Source organism: Papio anubis, chromosome 7 (assembly GCF_008728515.1).
Source record: "Papio anubis isolate 15944 chromosome 7, Panubis1.0, whole genome shotgun sequence".
Lineage (NCBI taxonomy): Eukaryota > Metazoa > Chordata > Mammalia > Primates > Cercopithecidae > Papio > Papio anubis.
Genome location: NC_044982.1, coordinates 26030520 through 26046671, shown reverse-complemented (window position 1 = coordinate 26046671; position 16152 = coordinate 26030520). Strand labels below are relative to the sequence as shown.

Genomic DNA, 16152 nt, shown 5'->3' with positions numbered 1-16152 from the left:
ACATAAAATAGTAAGACTGCAGAATACCATGGGCAAAAAGATCTTAGGAGAATTAAAAAAAAAAAGATAAGACTATTTGTAAAGGAATTAGAATTTGGCTGACAGAAGATAGCAGCAACAACAGAGACTCTAAGATAATAAAATATCTTTCAAGTGTTAATAAAACACAACTCTAGTCTTAGGATTCTCTACCCAGGTAAACAATTATGTAATAATGAAGAGAAAATAAAGATATTTCCAAGACACAGAGTTTACCACTCATTGAAAGAACCAGGAAATGATGATTTTCAGTCCAAAGGAAACTGATCCTAAGAGCCTCTTAATATTTGAGGGTAGAAGGTAGAAATATTGAGGCATTACATACTTTAAGTCAGGTAGATATGCTATAGTTTTCAGAGTGCCTACTAAAATCATACAAATAGTATGTACTTTCAAACATGTAGCAATGTACATACAAATAATATGTACTTCCAAACACGTAGAGATGAAAAGTGTGCAGAAAATTCAAACAAGTTATGGGTACATACACAAATAGTAAAAGTATAAACACACACAGCATGATATATACCAAATTCAGGAAAACTGTCACATCTAAAGTCTGAGGGAAAGGAAAGGAATGTGCTTAGGATCCTAGCAATACACAACACCAACATTTTCATGCAAATAAGGCAAAATGTTACCATCTGCTAAATCTGAGTGGCGCATATATGACTTTCCATCATTTGATTTCTGTATATGTTTAAAATATCTCGTTTTTTCATGTTAAGAAGGTAAATAAGTTTCGCTAAGCCAAATTAAGAAAAGTTTAGTTAGTAGGAAAATTACCATGAATTCATTTTCCAAAGGAAGTCAAGAGCAGGCTAAATTAGTCAGGTAGCAGGCCCAGTAAAAGCCAGGTTTAAAAAAAGTCTAATATGTATTGTCTTTCCTCTTGAATCTGTTTGGTTTGTCTAAGATTTTTTGATTGTGTAAGAACTTAAGATAAAATCTATATAAAACAAAACATTGTGTTCTTATTCTAATGATAGTTTTGTTAATGGTTCAAAAATGGAGCCTAATGAATAAGAGATGATACTAAGTGAGATTTAAAGGAAATTCTACAGATAGGGCAAAACGTTGTAAAATCATTTGAAGGGCTACAGTAATATACTAACCAGCTTAAAATATACACATTAGAAAATTAGAAAGACTAAAGCGGGGGTACAGTCTAGATTAGTCTTTGAAAATCATTAGCTTTCTTTTTCTCAAATGTCAAGCTCCAAATCAGCTATGATATATTTTTGGCTTTGGCTTCAAAGGATCTCTCTAACTTCACCATTTTTTACCGAGAACTCAAGTCCACTCCTGTTTGTAAGGGGTTTCTTGTTTCATTTTCCACTCATCAGATGAAAATCATGCTTGTTTTTAGTGACTCATATCTTACAGTATGTTGTTTATTAATTGCAAAACAATTCCTGTTAGTGACTGTTATGATAGCCCCAAGAGAATGAAGGCTAAAATTAGACCTTTTGGCTTTTGGTTTGTTTATGAGCAGGTATACGCAGGCTGTGACCTATCCCCTTTACATCTGCTCATTTCTTATAAAGCAGCAGCATAAGGGCAGAAGTCAGAGAAATGGAATTGCCTCCCTAACTGTTAGCATTGAAGCAGACAGGTATAATGAAGTGAAAGAAAAACATGAATGCACAGATGTGGGATAGGCTTTGGGGAGCTGTGTTTAGCATTCTTTATGTGGTTTAAAATAGGTATATGTACTGGAGTGTTTTTGTTTTCTACGTTTTCTACTTTTAGACAAAAATGGCATCTTCGAAAGTTTTATTTTTCATTGAGATGAACCTCTAAGCTGTCCTCTCCCCTGCCAGCCTCATTTATTCAAAATTTAAAGCATGGTTTCAGGTTTCATCAGCTCTGGTCAGAAATATAAAATGTTATAATTTATATTCATATTTTATATAAAAATATATATTTGCCAATGTCATAAAGCAAAAAAAAAAAAAGGAAATAGGTCCAATTACTATTCCTTCGAATCGTCAATATGTAAAAGCAGTATCATTAAAAAAAGCAAGTAACTTAAAAGCTTGATACTCTAATTGGCACAAAGTGGATTTTTTATTTTATTTTTATTTTATTTTTTTTTTTTTGAGACGGAGTTTCGCTCTGTCACCCAGGCTGGAGTGCTGTGGCCGGATCTCAGCTCACTGCAAGCTCCGCCTCCCAGGTTCCCGCCATTCTCCTGCCTCAGCCTCCCGAGTAGCCGGGACTACAGGCGCCCGCCACCTCGCCCGGCTAGTTTTTTTTTGTATTTTTTAGTAGAGACGGGGTTTCACCGTGTTAGCCAGGATGGTCTCCATCTCCTGACCTCGTGATCCGCCCGTCTCGGCCTCCCAAAGTGCTGGGATTACAGACTTGAGCCACCGCGCCCGGCCTAAAGTGGATTTTTTAATGTAAAAAAAGTAATTTCCTTCCAGAAGTAAATTTTTCCTTTTTTTTTCCAGTTGACATGTAATAATTGTACATATTTATGGGATACAGAGTGATATTCTGACACATGTATACAATATGTAATGAGCAAATCAGGGTAATTAGCATATCCATCATCTTCAACATTTATCCTTTCTTTTTGTGGTGAGCATTCAAAATCCTCTCTTCTAGTTTTTTTTGAAAATATACAGTAAGTTATTGTTAAACATATTCACCTGACACTGCTACAGTACTTTACAATTTACTCTTCCCATCTAGTTGTAGCTTTGTCTGTTAACCAACCTCTCCCCATCATTCCCTCCCTCAATCCTTCTCAGCCCCTAATAACCACTATTCTACACTCTACTTCTACAAACTCAAATTTTTTAGTTCTCACATATGAGTGAGAACGTGCAGTCTTTATCTTCTGTGCTTGACTTACTTCATTTCACATAATGTCCTCTAGGCTCATCCATGTTGCCAGGACTGGCAGGATTTCATTCTATTTTACGGCTTCTTTTTTATGCCATTGTGTATATATAACACATTTTCTTTATCCATTCATCTGTTGATGGACATTTAGGTTGATTCCATGTCTTAGCTATTATGAATAGAGCTGAAATAAACATTGGGGTGCAGGTATCTCTTTGATATACTAATTTTTTCTCCTCTGGATAAATACACAGTAGTGGGATTGCTTGATTGTAAGGTAGTTCAATTTTTAGTTTTTTTGTGGAACTTCCATACTGTTTTCCATAATGGCGGTATTAATTTACATTCTCACTAGGAGTGTATAATAGTTGCCTTTTCCCCACATCCTTGCCAGCATATGTTATTTTCTGTCTTTGATGATAGACATTCTAACTGGGATGAGATATTTCACTATGGTTTTGATTTGCATTTCTCTGACGATTAGTGATGTTGAGCATGTTTTTCATATACTTATTGGCTTCTTGTGTGTCTTCCTTAGAGAAATGTCTACTCAGACCCTTTGCCCATTTTTTAATGACTGTTTGTTTTCTGTTGAGTTGTTTGCGTTCCTTACATATTCTGGATATTAGTCCTTGTCAGATAAATGGTTTGCAAATATTTTCTGCCATTCCACAGATTATGTCTTCACTCTGTTGATTATTTCCTTTGCTATGCAGAAAATTTTCAGTTTGATATAGTCCTTTTGTCTATTTCTGTTTTTGTTGTCTATGGTTTTGAAGTCTTACCCATGAAATCTTTGCCTAGACCAATGTCCTGAAGTATATTCCCTAGGTTTTCTTTCCCTGTAGTAATTTTATAGTTTCAGGTCTTATGTTACAGTCTTTAATCCATTTTGAGTCAATATGTTTTGTATATGGTTAGAGACAGAGGTCTGGTTTTATTCTTTCACAAATGGATATCCAGTTTCCCGAACTATTTATTAATGAGATGCTTTTCCCCAATATATGTTCTTGGCAGCTTTGTTGAAAATCAGTTAGTTGCAAATGTGTGAATTCAGTTCTGGTTCTCTATTCTGTTCCATTGGTCTGGGTGTCGGTTTTCATACCACTATCACATTATTTTGGTTAATGTAGTTTTGTGGCATATTTTGAAGACAGGTAGTGTTATGCCTCTAGCTTTGTTCTTGCGCAGTAATGCTTTGGCTATTTGAGGATTTTGTTCATGCTTCTATATGAATTTCAGGATTTTTTTCTATTTTTATGAAGAATATCATTAGTATTTTAATAGCTGTTACACAGAATCTGTAGATTGCTTTGGGTGGTATGGTCATTTAAAAATATTAATTCTTGCAATCCATGAGCTTGGGATGTCATTCCATTTTTTGTGTCCTCTTCAATTTCTTTCATCAGTGTTTTGTAGTTTTGTTATTGAGATCTTTCATCTCCTTGGTTAAATTTATTCCTATAATTCTTTCTTTCTTCCTTCCTTCCCTTCCCTTTCCTCTCTCCCTCCCTTCCTTCCTTCCTTCCTCTCTCCCTCCCTTCCTTCCTTCCTTCCTCTCTTTCCCTCTCCTCTCCTCTCTTTTCCTTCCTTCTTTTCTTCTTTTTTCTCTTTCTCTTTCCTTTCTTTCTCTTTCTTTTTTTTCTGTTGCTCTTGTACAGAAGAAATTTTTACCATATCAGATTAGTTCTCTCATTCATGCCAATATCAAGTGAGCCTGTATTACTCTTTAAAAAGTCATAAAATACTAAATAGTAACACTGGTATATTGAATAATCAGCCCCAAAGATAGTCAGATTCTAATTTCTGGAACATGTGAATATGCAACTTTACAAGGCAAAAGAGACTTCGCAGATTTTAAGGATCTTGAGATGAAAAAATTATCATGGGTTATTCAGGACATCCCTAAATGTAATCACAACTGTCTTTATTAAGAGTGAGCTGGGGGAGACTTGACCACATACAGGAAAATGCAATGTAGTGACAGAAGCAGAGATTGGAGTGAGAATGGAGGTAGGGGCCACAATCCAAGGAACACAGATAACCACTAGAAGCTGAAAAGGGCAGGGGAAAGAATTCTCCCCTCAGAACTTTCAGAAGCAACCAGTCCTGCCAACACCTTAACTTTAGGCCAGTGAAGCCGATTTCAGATTCCTGACTTCAAAAAAATAAATCTAGGCCAAGATGGTGAAACCTCGTCTCTACTAAAAATACAAAAATTAGCTGGGCACGGTGGTGGGCACCTATAATCCCATCTACTCAGGAGGCTGAGGCAGGAGAATCACTTGAACCCAGGAGGCAGAGGTTGCAGTGAGCCAAGATGGCATGCCATTGCACTCCAGCCTGGGTAACAGAGCAGGACTTCGTCCTCCCAACACCACCCCCAAAATAAAGCATACATTTTATCCACAGTTGAAACCCTCAGGATTTTCTCAGAAAGTAAAGACTTTTCTTTTATATTCCATACAGTCCCAACAAGATACTTGTTAGACCCATAGTATATTTAGGAAAATAAGTTACACGTGGGTACATGGAGGTTCCAGGAAACTGGTAACAGAAAATACCCTGATTTCTACAAGAAGCAACATCACAGAACAAGGAAGAGAAGAGACACAGAAAATGTTAGAGCATGGTGGCTTAGAATCAATTGTGCAAGAGCAAATAGTGCTGTATTTCTAGTTAATGCTGAGGACAATTATTGCATTACAGTACAATCATCAAGATTGAGCACAATTGTCCCAAGTCATTAAATAAATGCTCATCATATTCTGCTTAAGAATGTAAGTGAAAGTAAAGAAATGTAAGAACCTGTTGAAAGACTCTTAGACGTGATTAAAATAAATATCCATGCTCAAAGATGTAAGCACACATCATACGAAGTGTCCACCTATGTACAGCACTTCATTACTAATGCTGTTGGCATGACACTGTAAGGCCCATTGTAGATGTTCAATTAACATTTGGTGGCTAACTTCATGAATGAATAATACATTAAATGAATATAATCTGCTGTAGATATACTGCTAATAAGGTCAGTAAGTTATATGTTTATTTAGATTGTACACAAGAGAAATAGTTAGAAATTATCTATTCACAGGCAGGTTTTGGAAGAAGAATAAAACGAGATATTAAAATACTCAGTAAAGCAATTTAGAAAGTTGATTTTTAATTAATTATTATTATTATTTTTTGGCTCAGAAGGTAGAACATCCATTTTTAAAAAGCCTACTTAATGAAGTAAAAACCAAGTCTGAGGTTTTTGATGTTAGATGTAATAGAGCTAGAGCAATAACCTCACTGGGCTATAAAACGAAAGTCCCATACCAGAGATTGTATTCTATTTCCCTTAAAAGATTTTCAAGTGACCCAACACATTTATCTCACTCAGGCTGTGTGTGTGTGTGTGTTTAAAACAGTTTGAAATATCCTCAGCACAGCTCTCTTGAAGGCAGTCTAGCTTCAGGAGTAAGCGTACTAGTGAAAAAGCTTAAATTGCAAGAACAGAAAATTCAGAGAACTTTATACTATTACAGACCCATATGGTGGTTTGACAGATCAAACTAACCTCCAAAGGGAAATTTCCATTTGAATAAGTAGATGACTTCAGACATGTGCTTGAAGTTTTATTTAGAAACACAGACTAATGCATCTGTTATCCTAAAGAGTGAAATGTGACAAAAAGCCTTTCCTTTCCTATACTTAGAAACATCCCATATAGCAATTTGTTTATCAATTTCCTCACTTTTTAAAACACTACTGTACATTTTATTAGCTTGACTGGCATATCTTTAGAGTGTCAGGTATCAAATTAGAAAATGGACTTTGCAAAATTGGTTACATGCAGTAAAAGCTAAAGAAATGAGAGTGTCTTTTATCATATGTAAACTAATTTCAAACCATGAACTGACATGACTTTAACAAGCTAAATTACCAACATAATATATAGCTAGAATGGACATTTGCTGTTTTTGCCTGTCCATTTCCTCGTTTCTCCTAAAAAGCATCCACACAACTACCCTTCTCCCTCTCTCTCATTATGAAGTTATTATAGGGCTAAATACACTGTCTATTTTAGCTTTGGACAAATGACTGAAACCTGGTCAACGAGAGTAACACAACCTCTTGGCAACTGGGAATGGTTTAAGGGTAACATACATGATTAGGTAAGTCAAACAGCATCAACCCTGGACTTTCACTGGAGCTACTGGTAAGTAAGCTCTTGCTAGCTAAGATAGGATGTGAGCCTATAGCTCACATATATATGTATGGGGCCATGTAGTCACTTCTTACAGGCAGCATGGGAGTAAACGAAGTTTAAGTCAAGGGAAGCTTTAAATATAAAAGGGCTAACAGATGGAGGGAGTAAGCATTTTAGATGCTACAAATGAATTTTCTTGTGCCACAGTTAGACTACATTGGTATTTTTAGTTCCTAAGTGAATAAATACCTCCCTTACTCTCCCTTTTTAAGCTCAAGCCAGTTTTTAAAACAAACAAACAAAACAGGTTTAACTCACTTAAATCAAGATTTCAGGCCAAAACAATAGCTTCTACAATTCACTACTTTCTTTCCAAATGACTTTGCCATTTTATCATTTAGCAACAATTCAAAAAATTGAGCTGTGTCTTCTCAGTGAGGGCTTGATTCTGATACTGGAGTTCAGCAATGTGAGCTGCGTGGTCTTTGACAAACTAAGTCTTCTGAGACTGGTTTCTTTGTCTGTAAAATATACATAAGAATTTGTATCTTGCAGAGGTGCAGTGAAGATTAACAGTGTGTTAAACATCTAGCAGGTAAACACTCGATGAATTGCATTTTCTTTTCCTTTGCGGAGAAGAAGAGGGCTTTTATGTATTTACTTATATTTCACGGGTATGAAAATGACAAAAAGTTCCTCTGAGAAAGTTCTCAAATTCAAAAGTCAAAAGTAATCCTTAACACTCCAGTAAGATTTTTTTTTCCTTTTAAGGTAGGAATACCCTTTGTTGGGAAACTGACAAACAAAATTTTAGAAATAGGTCATTAATAAAGGATCTAAGTAAAATTCTTTCACAAAGTAAAGCCTTTTAAATGTACACTAATATAAGGTGTAGTCTCTATAGGCCTAGGGTTTGCGCTGAAGTTGTTCTATGTGGTTTTTATTGTTTGTTGATTTTAATGGGCTTGAGGTTTTTGGCCCTTGTTTTCATCTTTTCTTTTCCATCAGTGACTTACTCAATCTGACTTTCTGTAAATTTTGAGTCACATATTTCTGGGATACTATAGTCCTAGAAATAACATGAGAATTAGGTGCCCTGGTAACAAAACATTTTGAGTTGGTTTTAAGTAGAAAAATCTATTTAAGAGAGAATTGAATGTGTATAAGTCATGTGGTTTGCTATCCACTGACCCAACAAACTCCATGATGAATTCATCTGGCTTGTAAGTTCCTAAAATCATGCCATCTAACATAAAATTTTAGGATATTTTGATTTTTCTTTTTCCCTTGAAACCCAATCTAGATCACATTATAACTGTTATTTACCCTTCTGCTTTGTTCAATTTTGTTCTAGTAGTGGTCAATGTAGACATATCGGTTACATTAGTGGTTTAAAAGTTGATAAAAATCAACTATCACTGAAATATTCACATACTTTTACAAACTAAAGTGGATACTTTTCTTACATGGCATTAGAAAAGTAATGAATGAAAATTAGAATCTATAAACTCAAAGCAGTTCATTCTAAATTAACCCACTATTTTGAAGAAATCATAAAATTCTGTAAGTAAATACAATTGAATACTTGTCAAGATTAAGTAGTATGGTGACGTGGCACAATATTTAATATTTAAAATTTTATAGGCATTAGAGTTTATACTTAGATGTGAGGTAAATCCATTAAAATAGTATTTATGGGTAGTCAGTGTAATGGTTTACATTATGAAAGCTCTTTAGCAGAAAAAGAAGCTCTGAAAAAATACCCCAAAGTCTGTCTTGGCAGGAAATTAGGTCATATGGAAAAAACCACAAGTTACAATAGAAGTTCACTTGATACAGTAATATACATATTCCTTCTGAATTGTATAAGCAAAAAAACTCCAGCTCCCTAAGCCAACAACCAAATATTTCTGTTAAGTTCACATGATTTGCTTTCAGAGCAGAACCTCTGCAAGTTTTTATAGCGTAAGGACTGACCAATATAATGAAAATTAGTTATCCAATGTAGATGCAAAAAGACAAAGTCATATCTAATATAGAATCACAAAAAGTCACCATCAGTGCGCATTGTAATATGTTACTTTGTGTAATATGAACAGAAGGTAAACTTACAAACACTGTCAAAATAATTGTCCATAACATGTTTTATTTGGGCTTCTATTTTTTAGTCATAGGCAACTGTCAAAGAAAATATGCAGTGCTTACTTTCTGAAAGGTACTTTTTTATATTTGTATTAAGAAACTAAAAAATACTCATGTTTTTTGAGTCAATAATTCCACCTGGATGAATGTAATCAGAAACGTATAAAATCATATATGTGCAAAGACTGTCATTCTATTGTTATTCATAACACGATTTTTTAAAGAATTTAATGTTCATCAACAAATTAGTCACCATCTCTATTGAGAATCTGATGAACACTAAGTAGAGTCTTTAGCCCAGAAATATCCACCTATGCTTCACTTCTATAACACACACATATGCACAATATAAACATGATATAAAAATTACATTGCCATCTAACTTTGAAAACTATTACGAGAGTCAACAATTGCATGATATATAGGAATGACTTTTAGAATGATGGAAGGAAGAGAATGCAGTTATCAGAGAAGTAAAAAAATGCTGTACATTTACTATTGAAATTAAAATGACTGGTCTAAAGAACTTAGCAAGATAGCAGATAAAATTCAAATATTACAGGCTACAAAGAGTCTTATATACCATTAATCATGCTTATTCATTTCCATTCTTTATATTCAAAGATAACACTGCTACTGTTTGTTTCTATATGTGATTCAGTATCTGCAAAGATCAATGAGTGAAGAAGTGCTAGAAGTCTAATCTTTGATTTGATGTTGTAACTGATCGACAAAGCCTGAAGCAATTTGTCTTTTCTCTTTTTCTACCAAAGTACAAAGTACCAGGCATTTATTCATGTAATATAATTCAATTTCATAATCATTCTCATCAATTCAATTCCATAAACATACCTACTTTGTGCCAGACTTAGGTGTCAGATATTAAAAAGATGAATAAAACACAGATGCTGTATTCCAGGGACCTCACCATATTAAGGATAATCCTTAAGAATTTATTTTCAATAGTTAGAATGTATACTACATGAGAACACCTTTTTTTCCCCTCAGTGATATATCGAAAGTACCTAGAACAATTACACAATTACTAAGAGAGAGGAAGAATTTGAACTAAGGTTGATCTGACTCTAAAGTCCATATTGTTAGCCGATGTGCTATTCAGTTCTTCTGTACTCTGAATTCTTGCCAGTCTTCTGATTAAAAAGTTGCTGCTTCTATAATGTATAAAATCATATACCTGAAAATCTACAGCAAGCATATTCCATAATAATTAACACAGAAGAGTCACAAAATAACTAAATACTATGAAAACTATCACTCAGTATTTTTCTTCTTGGTTTTCTATGTATGCACATATCACCAAATAATACATTGTTTCATTTTCCTGTCTTTTAGTATTATATACATAGAATTATACTACTATATGTGTTCTTCGTTGTCTTGCTATTTACATTCAAAATAATACTGAGACTTTACCATGTTAGTGAGTTTATATATACTAAGCATATACATTATATAATATACTCTGTATACGCTGTATATAGTATATATGTTATATAATATGGTATATATATCAGTATATTATTGTATATGATACATATGATATATAGTATGTATATTATACAGATTACATATATAATGAAAATTGCAATGTTCTCCTTCGAGTCCATTATATTACATATGATATATAAAATCTATTATCTATATAACATATGCTATATATATTATAGTGCATTCACTATAACAGTTTTTTAATATTCTGTTCTGTGAATATATCCTAGTTTTCCTATTCTTCTATAAATGGGCATGTGGATCATTTCCAATTACTCTGTAATTACAAATGGTGACTACTTATGTGCATACCTCCTAGTTCGGGTATGTAAGTTTCTCATGGGTGTATGCCTGGGAGTGGAATTGCTGAGTCAAGTCGCAAGTGCATACATTCAATTTTTAAAAATGATATGAGTTATTTTCCAATATTCTTGCACCAGTTTATAAATATGCACTAAGAATGAGTGAAAGGGCTATTGTTTTACTGCTCACTACACTTGCATTTAAAAATTAAAAACAGGATGGGGGTTGGGGTTCACACCTGTAATCCCAGTACTTTGGGAGGCTGAGGTGGGAGGATCACTTGAGCCCAGGAGCGCGGGAGCAGCCTGGGCAACATAGTGGGACTCCGTTTCTACAAAAAAAATAAAAAATTAGCTGGGTATGGTGGTGTGTGTCTGTAGTCCCAGGTACTCTGGAGGCAGAGGCAGGAGGATCGCTTGAGCATAGAAGGTCAAGGTTACCTTGAGCTGTGATTGCCACTACTGCACTCCAGCCTGGGTGTCAGAGTTAGACCCTGCCTAGAAACAAACTAACAAACAAAAACAAAACAAAACAAACTAGCTTCTTTTAAAACTTTCCTCAAGAAGAATAATATATATTGGCACAGGGGTCTTATATGTCAATAGTAATACTTTTCATTGTAAATATTTCATATCTCTGTCCTGCTTAAAGCATAAAAGGTGTCACTCACAGTGGCCACATGATCAAGTTAATACCCCTTGTAGGGCTCACAAGTTCTCCTGTTTCTGTTATAACCTGCCTTCTTCTGCAGTGTCTTCTGCCACCTCTCTCTGTCTCTCTCTATTGCTTTCCTCCGTCTCTCTCATATATGCCAGGGCCAAACTGAAGTTCCTTCATTTCTCCAACAAGATTTCCAATCTTAGCAATCAGTCCATCTGCGTTTTGCATTCCTATTCCCACACCTACGACAAGCAAGACTTCCCACTATGTATTCCCATCCACAGTTTGGACTATGGATTTTTAAAAGTGAGGATCAGACTTACCTCATTCACCACTATATCTTCTTTGCATAGCTCATTGTCTGGTTCAAACCAGGTCCTCAACAAATAATTAAACAAATGGCTACCTGTTTCTAGTTAAAATAAATGTGTGCCCATGGGAGGTGTCCCATCCATTCTTGGTACTAAAAAAATGTGAATCCCTATGTCTAAGTATCAAACCCTGGACCACAATGAATTCATCAAGGGCTACGTACACAGCCCTCTTGGACCACAGAGTCTTTCCTGGGTATTCATGCCTGAGGTAGGAAGTACCTAAGCCATGCATATCCTCCTTAATATTTGAAATATCAACAATTTCCCATGACTGGAAAGCCATATATGACGTCCTACAGAAAATGAGAATTACTATAAGATTTAAGTTTAGGCAAGTCATGATTAATTGGTGTTTAAGATGTACTTGTTAGACTGCTTTCAGAGGAAAAGCTGTTGAGAAACAAAGATTCTTGCTGGAAAGCCATAATGCCAACTTTCACTTTATACTCACTACATTCTAATAGATGAGTGAGTCTTTAATGTTCTCCTCTTGACAACATTTTTTGGATTGATGCCAGATTCTCGAAGGGCATTTCTGGATGGAAAGTTTTAAAGCAATAAAAATATTCTCCAAGGACATAAGACTATTTTTAAAAGTTTTGAAAGTGGTACTAATATCAATATAGATGTTTATTGGAGACACAGGTAGAAAACAAGAAAAGCAAAGTAATATTTAACTTAGTAGGCATTTTTTCCAGGTTGTATAAATAAGAAAACGTAACTCAAATGTTATTCTCCCTTTAGCCTGGTAATCATTTTTTCCCAACTTCTAGTTTGGAGAAGCCAACCTCGTAAGTTTAGTTAATTTTATCTCTGTCTTTTGCCCCCAGTTTTCCTTATTCTCCTACAGTTGTCACTCACATGTCTTTTTTTCCATTTCCACAGATACCACTTTAGCTTACCTCCTAATGCCTGAATTATAACAAAGCCTTCCAACAGTTTCCTTCTCTACGTTTTCTCTCCTCTGTGGTATATTCCCAAGACAGCTGTCATGATAATTTCCCTTACATAATTTTCATCACATTTTCTCTCTCAGATAAGAACTACCAGTTGCTTCCCACTGCCTGGTTTATCAGTGTGCACTCACCACAATGTCTGTGGTAGGCCACTAATATATGACCTTGCTCCCAGACTACCAGGCTTCCAAATTTATAACTTAGTTCAGTGTCTTCTAAAATATCTCCTCTTTTCATAGAAGCCAGTTCTCTCTGATCAATCCCTTTATTTGGCTTGCTCGTTCTAGCTACCTATAATGCCTGCTCCAAAAGAGCCTTATAGAAATGATTCTGCTTTATCTCATACACGTCTGATCACTTCCTCAAACTGTCCATGAAAATTCATTACAATGTTCTCCTTGGAGCTCATACTCAATTATAGATGAGACACTTGCTAAGTGAACTTCCCTTTGATTTTGACCCCCTACACAGAATTCAATGCACAGTACATTATAGGATGAATTGACATCATCACTATCATGCAGCCCCACTGCATCCAAATGCCAACTCCGCTGGGGGTAAAAAAAAAAAAAAAAAAAAGAACAAAAAAACCCCAAATAAACAAAAAACTAGGTCCTTCTAGTGTCATCCCAGAACTGAAACATGATTCTGTTATTGCATTTGTTAACTTGTTATATAGTTTTTGAGGCTAAAATTTACACTGCAAGAACAGTTTCTTCTTGTGCGGAGGAGACAGTGCCACACAATACAATCACTGACATTAGTAGGTTTTCAATAAATTAATCCATCCAGTTAAGGAGTATACATTATGTGTCAGGTATTGTCTTGTGTAAAGCAGATTTATCAGCCAACAAAGGAACTTAATTCTGGTGACTTACCAGGTTCCTCCTAAAGGTTGAGCTTCCCTACTGTGAACATTTGAAATCCAAAATGCCCTAAAATCTGAACCTTTTTGAGCACTGACATGATGCCACAGTGGAAAATTCCACACCTGACTTCGGTGATAGGTTGCAGTCAAAATGCAGGTGCACAACACACAGTTTATTCAGTGTCCTCAAGGGAAAAATACAGCTATCTTCAGGCTATGTGTATAAGGTGTATATGAAACACAAATGAATTTTGTGTTTAGACTTGGGTCCCATCCCTGAGATTTCTCATTATGTATATGCAAATATTCCAAAATCCAATTTAAAAAATCCCAAATCTGAAACGCTTCTGGTTCCAAGCATTTTGGTTCAGGGATACTCAATTGTACTTATTGCTACTTATTTTTTCACTTGTTTTCTGAAATATTCTATGGCTATGCCTCCATCTTTTTTTTTTTTTTTTTTTTTTTTTGGAGACGGAGTCTCGCTCTGTCGCCCAGGCTGGAGTGCAGTGGCCGGATCTCAGCTCACTGCAAGCTCCGCCTCCCGGGTTTACGCCATTCTCCTGCCTCAGCCTCCCGAGTAGCTGGGACTACAGGCGCCCGCCACCTCGCCCGGCTAGTTTTTTTGTATTTTTTAGTAGATATGCCTCCATCTTATGCTTTTTTGATATTACTCCACAGAATGGGAGCTGTTTGCATACGTGGTAGTCAGCGACTATTTGCTAAACAGTTGCATGGAATGTTAGAAAGCTAATGACTTAGTAAAACTTAAATAAGTGAGACTGCTACCTCCTAGCCTAAAATTCATTCCCTGCGCCCACTCAACATCACAGTTCTTTAGGAAGACAAGTTGTTCTAGAGCATAAAGATACAACCTATTTAGATAGTCTAAAGATTCTCCTCTGTTTCTCAAATACAGTCAGTTATGCAGCTCTTACTCCAAAACGTCTCTCATTTTCCTGCTCTTTTTCTTCTACTATTGTTGCCTCCAGGCTTTGCAGAAACACATGTTATTCTCCCCCTAAAATCTGTTCATCTTCTAGTTTTCTCTCTGCCAGCCAGCAATTGCACCAAACAGTCTTTTAGTTTTGCACCAGAGGATTAGAGATGAATCCCTCATCTCTAATCTATCACAAGTTTCCTGTGATTTAAACTCTCAAATCAAGATGTTTCTCACCATTTCCCTTACCATCGTCCCCAGCTAATATTATATTCTTCCTGGGACTAGAATTAGTCTCCTAAATAGCCTCCCCATTTCCACTTTCCCCCCCAACTCTTCTCCACATTATTGAATTTTCCATAGAAAATACAAATTTGGCCAGGCGTGGTGGCTCACGCCTGTAATCCAAGCACTTTGGGAGGCCAAGGTGGGTGGATCACCTGAGGTCGGGAGTTCGAGACCAGACTGACCAACATGGAGAAACCCTGTCTCTACTAAAAATACAAAATTAGCCAGGCATGGTGGCACATGCCTGTAATCCCAGCTACTAGGAAGGCTAAGGCAGGAGAATCGCTTGAACCCAGGAGGCGGAGGTTGTGGTGAGCCAAGATCAGGTCATTGTACTCCAGTCTGGGCATCAAGAGCGAAACTTCATCTTAAAAAGAAAAGAAAAGAAAATACAAATCTGTCCACGTATTCCCAGCCTGCTTAAAATCCTGCAATCAGAGCTCTTAGAATAAAACGAAAATATTTAACATGGTCCATTCTACCCATGGTAGACAGAATTTTGGCCCCCAAAGATATCCACATCTCTGGAGCCATGATATGTTATATGCAAGGGGATATTAAGGTTGTGAATCAGTTGACCTCCAGATATGGTAACTGTCCTGGATTACCCAGGATGACCTAATGTAATCAGGAAAATCCTTAAAAGTAGAAAAGAGAAGCAGATGAGCCAGAGAAGGAGATGTGAGGACAGAAAAAAGATGAGTCCTTGAAAGGAGAATTCAATCCATCTCATTTTCTCAACTTTCATCTCATTTATAAATTCTATAAAGTTAAGGGCTGCGTTTGCTTTTTTGCCTACCAATGTATCCACTGCAGACACTCAGTAAACAGTTTCTAAATGCATAAAGAAACTATTCCTGATAAGAACTCTTACATATTTATCAGATAAATTTCTGTATTATTTAAATATGCTTATCTTTCTTATAGTAAACCGAATGGTGGCCCTAAAAAGAGACCAAGTCTTAAACCCTGAAACCTGTGAATGTTATCCTATAGGTAAACATCTTTGCAGATGTGATTAA

General features: G+C 35.7%; 1 protein-coding gene across 15 annotated transcripts in view; it reads right to left on the bottom strand.

Moving 5' to 3' along the window:
• The window catches only part of CEP128 (centrosomal protein 128), a 449960-nt gene that overhangs the window by 130459 nt on the left and 303349 nt on the right, over window positions 1-16152 (bottom strand). The gene's annotated exons all lie outside the window — the stretch shown is intronic.